General features: G+C 45.6%; 1 protein-coding gene across 1 annotated transcript in view; it reads right to left on the bottom strand.

Annotated features, from left to right (window-relative positions):
• The window catches only part of CNOT2 (CCR4-NOT transcription complex subunit 2), a 90,898-nt gene extending 90,321 nt beyond the window's left edge, over positions 1 to 577 (bottom strand). Inside the window, exon 1 of the mRNA XM_059816212.1 lies at positions 553 to 577. The gene's annotated coding sequence lies outside the window, so the exon portion shown is untranslated. The remainder of the gene's footprint in view (positions 1 to 552) is intronic.
• Between the last annotated feature and the right edge of the window lie 12,058 nt (positions 578 to 12,635).

Below are 12,635 nucleotides of genomic sequence, written 5' to 3'. Positions count from 1 at the left end.
CCCCGGCGCCGGGCCCGGGGGGAGGCGCCGGGCGGGGGCCGGGCGGCCGCGCACCCCCGCTGCAGCGCGGAGACAGGCTCGGCGGGTGGGGGGGCCGTGGAGGCGATCGCCGCTAGGCCTGGGGCCGGGCTGGGGCGGGCGGCGAGACGGCGGCGGGAAGGAGCCGTCCCGGGCGGGCCGAGCGGGCCGCGGGGCGAGCTGCCAGCGGCGGCCGCGGAGGATGCGGGGCCCAGGCACCGCTGGGCCGCGGCCTCGGCCGGCCCCGGAGCGGCGCCCGGCGGCCGCGGCCGGCCGCGGCCGCGGAGGAGGGCGGGGGGCGGCGGGCCGGGTCGGGCCTGCGGCTGCGCTCCCGGCTCGGGCGCCGCGCGTCCCCCCCGCTCCCCCTCGGAGACAAAAGCAAACGGAAACCCGGCGGGACGGCCCTGGGCCCGCAGGGCCCCGCCGCGAGCCGCGCCGCCGCCCGGCCCTCCCTCATCGGCCCGCGGCCGGGACGGCGGTGGGGCCCGGGGCAGCGGCGGGGGCCGGGGAGGGGGCGGCCGGGGCCGGACTCACCGCATGAATTTTCTTGTCCCGCGGATCCAAGATGGCTGAGTATGCAGCACGGAGGATGCTGGGGGAGCAACCTTTACCCTCTGACCCGGCCGCCGCCGCCGTGACCCCGCCGCCGCTTGGCCCGGCAGCCAGCGCCGAGGGGCGGGGGCAAGCGCCGCCGCACGGCCCGGTCCGGCGCGCTGCGGAGCAGAGCGGCCCCGCGGGGAGCGGCGCAGAGGGGGACGGGGAGGAGAAGGAAGGAGCAGGGAGGCTCGCTCGGCTGCGCTCCCTCCGCCTCCCGCGGGAGACGCGGCCCAGCGCTTGGGGCCGCGCACGTCGCCGGGCCCGCGGCGGGGCACGTAGGCCGCGGGGCTGCCGGGCCCCGCCGCGCTCCGCGGGCCTAGGGCGGCCGGAGGCGCCGACGCTGACAGAAGCGCTGCGGGCCGGGGGCGCGGGGCTCCGACGCGGCAGGCGACGGCGCCCGGCCCGGCCCCCGTTTTGTAAGGGGAGAGGGCGGCCCGGCCCGGCCCGGGCGGCGCGCAGGCTGGGTGCGCCGGACCGGGCCGGGCCAGTCTGGGCGTGCGGGGGCGAGCAGGGTCCGGGGGCAGCGGAGCTCCCCTGACCTCACCCTGCGGAGGCAGGAGCCCCCAAGGGTGCCGGGGGGCGCGGAGGCCTACCCCGGGCAGACACACTGCCCCGGGAAGCGCCCCAGTCTCCAGAGGGGGAGTCCCATCCCGTGTGGCCCAGGCCTGTCCGCTCTCCCTGGGCTGGAGAGCGCAGAAAGGCAGGCCTGGCCTTCCTGTAGGCTGTGCGTTAACCTGTGGAGGATCTAGGTCAGGAACTACCGTCCTGATTAGATAAACGGTGTGAAAGTTCATATTTTCTCTGTCGGTGAGGTAGCATTGGGCAGGCCGGCCTTGCCATCCGCTTTGCCTGTTACTAAAATGGAAAAGCATTGCCAAGATGACACAACTGGACTTTTAATTTATAAACCCTGAAAATACATATGTTACTACAATGGCTCAAGTACAGCGCATGTAGATGCACAAAACACTCATAATGCAAATAGTCCCCCTGAATTCAATGAGACTACCAACGTACAAAAGCTAAGCCTGTACACAAGTGTTTACAGGATGGAGGCCAACATGATTTGTGAACTAGCTTATCTGCTCCATCAAGAAAAACCATGGCACTTCTACCTTAATTTTGTTACAAAATCATCATAAAGTTTAAAAATTAAAAAGGTGATTGTATAATACCTTGCCAGAAATAGAAAGTTTTTTTCAATAATTTCACACGTGTGTTTTCTTCTCAGGTTTGATTTTGGAGCTCCAAACGGAACTTAAAAAGTATTCAGAGGCTACACAACGCTAATATTTTACAGAAAAGTTAGTACCTACAGTAACATGTTTGTCTAACATGTTTTGAAGATTAAAGAACGCAGTCTTTCATCTAAGCTAGGAGACCAGTTTCTTAATGCTACCACCTTTTTGCACAGCACAATTACGTGCATGGATGCGATGTCATTGAAATGAATGTCTATACACTTTGTCCAGGAAAATACCGTATTTTATTATTCTAATACTTTAACCTTTCTGTTGTGTCTCAAATATTCATGCATTTGTTATAAACAAGTCATTATAAAACACTGTAAGTGGCATCCTGTTTTAAGTAGAATATGAACTTCTGGAATACTTCCGTTGTTCAATCTGAAAAATCAAAGATTTCTTTACACCACATGACAGACATAAAGGCAGTACTTTTAGACTGAAAACAATAATGAATCTTACTAATCTTTACTGATGCTAAATAAGATTTCTATAGTCTTATGGACCCTTTTACATCCATTTATAAATATTTTACTTCATTATGTTTCATTTTACACTTTAATGGTCTGAGTTTCTTTTTCAAAAGCTGATTTTTGTTACATTTCCCCAAACAGAAGTCATTTAAGACTTCTGACACCCAACAATATGATGCAAGTAAACTAAGCACCTGACACTCTTACTGCATCTGTGTGGACTGATCTCTCTGTCCATTACAAAGTTAGAGTTTACATGCAAATCAATTAACATTTATATGACAAGAAGCCTGTATAGTTCAACAAAGCTAGGGAACGAAAAAAAACAGGTTTTCTTGTCTTAGACCGGTTAGCTTAGTACAACAACCTAACTAGCAATCACAATGTGTGTAAATTGTGATTTAAGTTCTGTTACTTAAAAAAATTCTAACCTGCCCTTCTGCCTAAAACCATGTTTAGTTGAGGAACCTCATCACTGTGGCTGTAGTAGGTGTGTGTTTGACTTCCTCATTTGTTTTCTTAAAGAAAGTGAAAGCTGTTAGCATTTTAATGCTTCGAATTAACCTTCGAAGCCACTAAAGAGGATGTATTGTCATGTATGTGCCGTGTTCATACGTTTGCTACTTTCGGTCTGGGCTCAATACAGTTTTCTACAATGGTGAGGCCTGTTTTGCATAGTTGCACCTGCTTAATTAAAGAGGTGTCCTGAGCTCATTTAATGCAATGGCAGCTAATCGTGTGTGGAGACTCCTAATCCGTTTTGAACCTCGTATGGTACAGTTTGACCTTCTTGTCTAAGTCTTTGTCTACAAACAGATATGCATTTGTTATTTTTAATCTCATTTAATCAATGGTTTCTTTTTTTTTTCCTTGACTTATTTCACAGACTGGGCTGATACACACCAGTTTTAAATCTATATAAGGATGTCTGTAGGAGTCAATCGGCAAACTTTTGTCTATGACGGCACAGGTGAAGGAACTTTTAATACATGATAGCAGCAATTGCAGAAAACCTGTCCTGCAGCTGATAGCATGTGCAGGCCCATGCAGTCAACAATTCATGTGGTGCTGTTAAAGTCAATCAGCACAGTCTTCTACCTAATCTTCATGAAAGCCGGGGCATTAATGTGCATGGTCTGAAGCAGTCATGGCACTCACCTAGTAGCCATTTGGATTTCCAGATGGCTATTGCTTCTGCTAATGACCACAGAGGGCTAAAAGCCTACAGCATCTGCCTAGAAAATTTGGGAAGAGGTCATCAAGAGAGACAAATGTGCTCAGAATCCCTAAATGCTTTATTGTTGTGGCCCTGGGTGTTCACTGGAAATTCTCTGTAGTTTTTGTAAACCTTTTCTCCAGAGAGTTTGTGGATGCTCTTTGGCTCCATTCAAAGCGTCACCAACAGATGTGGGCAATGCAGTCGCAGAAGTGGGAGGAAGGTGAATTGCTCAGAGTATGTGCAGGGCACATCACCATCCTCAATCATGAGTGGAGGCAGAACACGGTGAATAGTCAACCGTGTAAGTCATTTTTCAATAGAACAGAGAAGTGCATTGGAGAGCAGCAAGGGTCTTTCCTTCTCCCACCTACAGATTGTCCCAGTATTCCTCAGGAAAAACAAATACAGTGCAGTCACCTAGAGCAAGGGTTAGCAGCTTTTCCAGTGGTGAAACAGGCTGTGTTTTTCTTTCTCAAATGAGGGTTTTGGTCCCTTGGAAGGAACAGCTGGAACCAGAAGATAGTGCCCCTCAATTGCAAGGTGCACTTGATGAGCCAAAACAGTGAAATAACGCTTCTGAAGGAGGCAAAGATTTCTGATTTCTGCTGAACTCACAACTGTGTCAGACTCATGAATTGGGAGCAGCAGCTTCTCACAGATGTCTTTCTTGCATGATATTCAAAAGTCTGTCAGTTGCTTTGTTTGGAAGAAGGTTGTAGGGTTACAGCACGGCTCTGAATTAACCTTTGCTCTAGAAGAACACAGCAGATTTTTTTTCATAAATACAGCCTATTTAATTTTTTAAATATTTCTAAAACACAAGGGTAAAGGTGTGTCAAAGTGTACACCAAATCTGATATTAAAGATTTCACCTCAAAGAGCTGTTAAAATATTTTTTCAAGAGTAAGAGCATTAAGATCTCTCATTTTCTTACTGTATTTTCTCATAATTCTTAATTATTACACTAAAATGGAGCACAAAATACTTAGATTTGGGAGGATTTGGTTGGTTAGGTTGACTTCTGCAAGTTACTCTCCAATTTCTAGTTTATTTAGGAAAGGTAAGGGAAGGATCAGCTGTTTCCATGGCGCTGTCCCTATCTATCCTTTCACTCCTACAGGGGATTTCCAGGGATGGCTGCTGGCAAGGGAAGCCCTAGAAGTGCAGCTCCATTACTCTTTTAGTGTTAAAACGCATCAGAAGGTATCCACACAGATGGCCTCTCATCTGCTGGTTTTGTAGTTTCCAGGAGGAAATATTGGGAGCGGAAGTATCTTTATCTCAGTCTCTTGTATATTTTTACTGTCAGGAAACCCTATCTCAGCCTTCTGACGTAGTGCCTTCAGCGTCTGATTTAGCGCTAGTTGTACCAGAGCATCAGGGAAGAGAAAATACCAAGTTTATAAAGAAATCTGCCAATTCTGGAAAATAATATGACCCCAAACAGGAGATAAAATGTAAAATTTTCCAAAAATAAGATGGGTCACGCTACAACTAAGAGGTCTGCTAGAGTGCTAGTAAATGAGAGGATAAATCAAGAATTAGAGATAGCAGCAGTTTCAAGTATTTCTGAAGACAAAGAAAACAATAATGCTGCAGATGGAAATATGTTTTCCAGAGGAGAGAAAGTATTAGAGAAACACAAGCCAGTGCCAGACTAGGTGCTGACTGACATTCCCAAGCAAGATTATCCCCGGAGAGACGGGAGTTACAATGGTGGTGACAGGAGAACCCTTCCTATCTCAGTTCTCAAGATTGCAGTCAGGGGTGCTCTTGCTGGTGGTCATAGGAGAGCTGCCTGGTCAGAAGTGCTGTTTCTCATTTGAAACTGTTAAATTACGTCAAAAGACAGACAATGTTTTATTTTGTGTGTCGTGGGCTTTTTGGCATGATTTTTCCATGTGACTAGCTGATGTAGTTACTATGAATATGTGCTACATACGACAGTCTCTCCATGAAGGTGCAGTCCCTATTGATAAAAACATAAACTGAAGTGTTTAAGATGGTTATAATTAAACATTAATTTGAGAAGTAAAAGCTATTACAATAGCTTTGTAAAAAATGATCAGCAAATATATAACCAGCAGCCTGGCAAAAGCAATCACAGTATCTAAGGCAAAAGGAGGATTAGTTTCCCTTAGGACAGGTCTCAGCTAGGGAAGGGAACAGACCCTGGGGGGCTGGAAAGTGCTGGGTTCTCGTTTTTGCTTTTTAGCGGTTTTTCATGTTTGACAGTCAGGCCTATTTCCAAGAAGGTGCTGTCCTCTAAATAAATGTTAATAAGCACAGCAAATGAACTCTCAATACAGCAGATGACAATAGTCTGACATCCCCCCAGAAGCCAGAGGACTGCAGTATCACGGTCCCACTGGGCAGAGTGCTGGGAGCATGGCCCCAGCCCTGTTCAAGCAAGTTGCCAGCGTGCAGCCACAGAAGACCCACAAGAGCACGGCTGCCTGGACAGTCCAAGTTAGCCAACTCATGCCACTTGGCAGGAGCTTGTTGGTGCCTGGAGAAGGGTCCCTGAGCTCCCCAGCGGTGCTGTTAGCTAACCATGTCTCATGTCGGCCCCACAGCCTGCGGATGGTTTCACGTGTGGACAGACCCTGGGAGTGCTTGCTGAATGTGGAAGTATTTGGCTGGGCTTTGTGCTTGTTTGAAGAGGAGTCAGCTGTTAAGCTACTTTGAAAGCTTTGCTGGGGTCCTGATCATCACATTGGATGACTCTGAACATCATCAGAGAGTCTGTTACATTTTTCCTGTGGTACGGCCAAAGGCCAGCTGCCAGGCATGGCAATGGTTTCTGTTACTGGGTTGCAGATCCAGGACAGAATGAGGCTTACAAGGGCTCAGAAGGGCTTGAGCTACCTCGTTTTCCAAAACCATCATCAGCTCATGTTTTAAATGGAGACTTGTTTGCTATAGACTTAGGCAGAAAAAACAAAAAGCACATCCTTTTGCTCTTGCCAGCCTTGGTGTATCTGCCTGTTCCTCCCAATGAAGGCTGAAACCCAGATCGTTAAGTCCAAAGCTGCTGCTTACCTCCTTAGCCAATTCAAGCAGAAACATGTTGCTAGGCTGATGAGAGAGGGAACTTACTACATCAAAGCTAATCTGTGTCTGCAGCCAGTATACTGAATTGAATTACTTTTCATTCTGGCTTGCATGAAACCAACCCCCGGCATGCCTGGGAAACTCCAACAGCCATTACCATTGCAGGGCTGAGACTGAGCTGTCCCAGCTGAGCAACAAGCCCACTGTGTAAAGGACTATAGCGCTCTGTAACAAAGCAATAGCAGCTACTTCTGAGCTATACATTGCCCAGCAAGAGATATAACTATGTGCACATGCCAGCTCAGGACCCTCCAGAAGTTTCCCGGGTCTCAGTTTTGCTGCAGCTGATAGGATGCTGGTTTATTACAAAACTGCCCCCAAAGCCTTGGGCACCACTGATGGTTCCCTACTCCTGTCCCATTTGGGACTGTAAGTTCAGACTTTTGTTTACCATGCAGCCAAGCTATTTATGAAATCTCATGATGCAGAAATTCAACTGTAAATACTGCATGCTCAAACATTTTAACCTCTCCCACCTCTTCCCACACCAATCCTGCTCATCATTTTCAGTACTCTTAGTGGAGGAGCTGCCCACATCTGAGAGCAACAGAGCCAGTCTGCATGGGGAGACCAACTGACTGAGGCAGCCTGCTTCTTCCCCAGTCGGACATGGCTCTCAGCAGAAATAAGCTGAATTGTAAATTCAGTGGCCTGCCATGCTCCCTTCACCTTCAGCAGAGCCCATGGTTCCTGTTGCAGCCCTGCTCCTCATCTAGCTCTGCTTCTTGCTTGGGTTGGCACTGAGAAAAGTGGCAGCATCTTCAGAGAAAAAAAAAAGATTTTCTTTACTTTTTTCTCTCTCCCTCTTTTTATTTCTCTCTCCCCCTCTTTCTCCCTCTCTCCCTCTTTTTCTTTCTTTGTTTCTTTCTGCTTTTGTTTGTTCATTTATTTTTCTCTTTCTCTCTCTTTTTCTTTATCTTTCATCTCTCTCTTTTTTGATTTAGCTCCTTCTGTCTTCTTGCTGTCTTTTTGAAATCACATGCACAGTGATACAAATATTCTTGCAATAAGCAGCCAAATTTTTTTAGTACACGAGGCTAACCCCACTCCTGCTGTGGGTCTTGCACAAACAAACTGCTGTGCCTATTGGGGAGCCACACAGATTTCAGTGAGGGCCTGAAACATGCAGGTCATTTTGTGCAAAACTTAAAATTACGACTTCTACATCCAGGATGTTTCCTATTTCATTAGACGTTGTGATAGCTACAAATGAAAGCATGAAAGCCCCAGTTCTGCAGCACTTTCTCAGGCAGAAGCTGTGGCAGGTAGTGCCTGGGCTTGGCACAGGGGCAGACCCACCGAGTTGACCCTGCGCATTTTAAATTCTTTTTTTTCTAGATACGGTCCCAGCAAGCTTATAGTCACAGCAAGTCTGTGGAGTATATGCACTTTCCCTTACAACTAAGCAAGAGTGTAACACTGATTCCCAGTGGTAACTGAAATGATACAGTATCATGTACTGGCAGGAGTCATGTATCTCATATACACAAATATATTTTACTTTTTATGTTATACCTTTGATGTTAAGTCAGATGAATTTGAAAGCTAAGGGTATGATTCATCTCACCACCTTTGGCTGTCTGAAAAGGAGGCACCTAGTCTAAGCTATTTATCCAGTCCTCCTGCGAGTCACTGGAGAAAAAAGGGAATTCTCACTCCTTTCGCCACCTCCCGAGGGTGGGTGTCTCTGCTGGCTGCAGGTGACTGATGTAGATGGGATGGATGTGTGGCACTCAGATAGCTAATGCTAGCTGGGAGAAATTCTGCCTTATACAGTCTATGTAGTCAAATGGGAAGCCAGAATATTACATGTTCTGCATATTTAGGAGGTGTTTACTAAAAAGTAAGTTTGTGCACAAATATAAAGATTTTCTCCTCAGGGCCTGTGTTTGGAAAATATGCAAGAAGATCTCTCTTTTATGCACTATATGATAAATCTGCCCGTAAAATATTATGTTGGCATAAAAGAAAGGAAATATTGTCTTGATTTCAAAATTTAATTTAATAGGAAGGTCCTAGATATAAAACTATGTAATCCAAATGTATAGTCCTAAAAACAATTTCAGAAGGACCCTGTGTTGTTCAGGGCTGGAAAAATCATGTGCAGGAAAACAACTTTTTAATGTGAAATTCTTATTAGCTCCTTAAAATATAAGTAGCAGTTCTAATATCCTCTGTTTCCATATTGATTAAGTTATGTCTGTTTTTTTAATATGAAGGCATATTTATTCCAAATTCACCTGCACAAAGAGTTGTTACGAGCTCCAGAGATCAAGGTTCTAGTGTTATAAATACGTAGCTGGAGACAGTCCTTCCCTGAGCACTTACTGTCAAAACAGACAAGACAGAAATGGAGGAGGTGATGAAAAAGAGCTGAAGTGACTTGCTAAAAGTCATGTAACAGTCTCCTCTCCCAAGCTCCAGTGCAGGGGTGAAGCTGCTGAGTGGGGCTGCAGATGGACTAGCTTACCCTGCAGTTAGCTTGGACTTTCCAGTTCAAGAGAAGTGTTCCCTAGGAAGAAAAACAATATGACAAATCACAGTTTATATTCAAACATGGAATATACTGAGCAATACTTTTATTATTTTTAGCATCGTTAGCATGGCAAAAGATTTTGTGATGAATAGTTGTGGTTGCCACATCTTTGTTAGCAATCCGTACTAGCACCCAAGTAAAGTACTAGCTGAAGGCTGCTGAGTATGATCTTTTTTAAAAAAGTGTGCAAATGTGAGATAATCTGAGACATCTTCTTCGGCAGCCCACGTATACTCTGGCCCTGTGCCAATTTCCCCACTCAGCCTTGAGTGTTTCTTTATTGAGAACATTTATGGAGATTTCTCATGCTAATGCAGTGAAAAGATAGTTAGTGCTCTGAGCCCTGAAACCACTTGAGGTTTGGTCAGAAAATAAATCTGACTTCAGAGTTCCCAATATTGACTGAAATATTGTGGCCCCTCTTCTGTTGGTTCATATTTGTTTAAAAAAATGTAAACGGATAAATTTTGTAACAGCAGGCTTTATGCCAAATCAAGAGCCTAGCTTCATGCCAGACCATGGGTTGTCCATCCTTCAGCAGTCAACACAAAACCAGGAAAAGCTGTGAACTAGCTCTGGCTGGGTCAGCAAGCCCATACTGGGATGGACCAGAGTGTGCAGTGACCCAGCGGTGTGCAGATCTGGCATGAGCCATCACGGCATCACGGCCTGAGAGTAGATAGCCTTATTTTGTTGGGGTTTTTTTTCACAACTAGTCACATTGCAAACTGACAAAAAGCTGCTTAGCCCAAGAAGCCCTAATAATTAGGTCTCTGTGCTCTGCTAACAGAGTTACGTTGTTTTCAGGGAGGATGAGCTGTGGGAGAGGCTTCGCATCTGCCTGCAAAACATCGAATGGACCTACCCTGGGAGCACAGCGTGTGCATTGCTCTGCTGCGTGGCAAAACACTAGGAAGTTTGGTCTTTGCACTTCTTCCCCCTCGTCTTCGGTGAAATGTGTGAGTCAGTTGTCATTCATTGCCTTTGGAATACCTGAGATGGCATTGCTCTCCTTGGGTGCAGATGGGGGTTTTACTGACCCATCAACCATTAAAGCGGTATCTGTATCCATCACTTCTGGTTGTTGAACCACTAAAGCAATAAAAGAGAGTACAGTGTAGGACACTCGTTGCCAAAATCATCTGGGTCTGAGCTGAAACTGAAACACCAATTGCTAGGCATTAACTGGTGCTGGCTTAACTCTTCACAAGTGAATTCATTTTTACGTAAGTAGTTTTATATACTGCCTTGCAATTCCCGTAGGCATTCATAAGCAGGATTTGGGGAGACAAGTTTCAATGTTATTATTGGTATTATCATTATTATAGTTGCTAATTGCCTGTGGAAGAGTTGTGTTTAACCAAGCACAGGTTGCAGTGTGTTAGGTCGGGACCTGCCCGGGAAGGTTCCCAGCACAACAGCCAGCTGCTGTGGAGCAGGGGAGATAGGTTTCCAGCACAGCCTGGGGCAGATCGCTTGAGCCCTTTTCCCACACAGATTTGACACCCAGAAGCAGCCTGTTTTCTCTGTGTTTCTCCAGATGGTCGCTCTGCTGCAAACGTCCAGCCTCAGCGATTCATTCCACTGTCTTTTGCCACTGCGAAGAAAGAAATGTGGGATGTCAACCAAATTTTCATTAGTTATCAGTAAATAAGTATCTCAATTCAAGTCTACTGTGAAGTGACTTCTCTGTCTTGGCCTCGCGGTAGTTTCAGTAGAAGATCTTCCTGATGCTATAGATAAAAATTTTGTTGGAGGGAAGGGAGTAATCCTAGTGCTAAAACATATGTTCCTGAGCTCACCATTGAGCATTTTCATAAGTTTAATCATATCTAATGCATTAAAGAATTTATCATTTGTAACATACAGTTAAAATCCCTGTGGTATAATATAGCAGTAACTTGTACAAATTCATCTGGAAAAGTGCAAGCAGTGTTTTTTTTGTTTACAGTATTATCAAATATTTTAAGTTTTATGGCAGTTTGGGGAAAAGAAAAGCTATTGAATTAGTTTAGAATAATTCCTCATTTGTATTCTCTAAACTGGGCAAACAGTCTTTCGCTTCTCCTTTATAAGAGACATTTTATGAGCACTGGGGCTTCAACCACCCACAGCAAGGAAAATAACTAACAATTGTGTTTTAAGGGCTGTGTCACATGCATGTGCGTCGTGTGTGTGAATACGGTACTGTTACAGTTCTCTGGAGAGAAACAGAGCAGTTGTGGATCCTACTCTCTAAACCCATCTCCTGGGATGAAAATAAAAGCTCACTAGTCATCCCTGCTGCTATATATCGCATGACTTTCTTTTTCTTTGGGGTTTCTTGAGAATAAGAGATGCCCAGTTACAATTTTCACACAAACATTCCTTCCCTGAAATTCTTGTATAAAAAATAAGTAGAAATATTGGTTAAAAACAAATTATTTTTGATTACATTCTGATTTCTCTTGTCTGTCAGATGTAGCTGGCATTGGCACTCATCTGCTAACAGAATTACTTCTCAAGTCCTAATACTTGGTTTTTTTTACACTGGGAACTTTTCCAGAGTGGATATACCCTGATTATTGTATGTCAGTGGTGGAAGTATTGAAACACTACTTCTTCTATAACAAACCAAAATTGCCAGAGAAATTAAATTCACTTCACACACAAAAAGAACACAAGTATCACAGGTATTCACCTCCTTGCTTCATTCCTGTTGTAGAGATATTGCATAAGCTTATAGCTTGCATTTTAAGAACATTTTTCTGTTTTCCTCAGCAAAGGAGCTATCTGCAGTGATTTTCTCTTCACCTCTTATAAAAGGAACATCTTTCATCCATCAATACTTTCTAAATCATATATTCAGCATTTTAGGTCTGCCTTCTGAAATGAAATTCTGATCTTGCATGAAATGCCCAGGGAGTGTCATAACCTAAGCCCGAAGTCCCTGCCAGACATTCACTGTGTGGCTGTATGCTGGGTGCCAGCACTGCCCTGTGTGGTTGCGAGCCTCTCCTGGCCTGGGTAGCCTGCAGCACTGCCTCTGTCATCGGTCCCTCCAGCTCACTCCCTGGATCCATGTATTGGTATATATAGTATAGGTCTATAGATATATAGATCTGTATATGATGACCCACTACGTATGTGTGGGATGCTCCAGTACAGCTGTGATGAACATCTCTGGACCAATGATAACCACTGAATACACCCTATTAGCTTAGCTTGTGTTGTCCCAGAACCCAAATCCTGTGGAAACCCTCATTCTGCATTAAACTCCTTCAACAGAATTTTATTTTAAGCAGCATGAGAAATTTAGCACGTACATCTCTGCTTGATTTCCCTACTACATTTTAGCATTCTTTTGGATTTAGGTCAGTAAATTTTTATTGTTTGTGGCATCCCTCCTCCTACCTCCTCACCCTTCTTCTGGGATGCCCTTCTAGGTTACTCTC

The sequence above is a fragment of the Gavia stellata genome, chromosome 4 (assembly GCF_030936135.1).
Source record: "Gavia stellata isolate bGavSte3 chromosome 4, bGavSte3.hap2, whole genome shotgun sequence".
Lineage (NCBI taxonomy): Eukaryota > Metazoa > Chordata > Aves > Gaviiformes > Gaviidae > Gavia > Gavia stellata.
The sequence above is the reverse complement of the archived record's forward strand: the minus strand, read 5'-3'. Positions and strand labels throughout refer to the sequence as shown.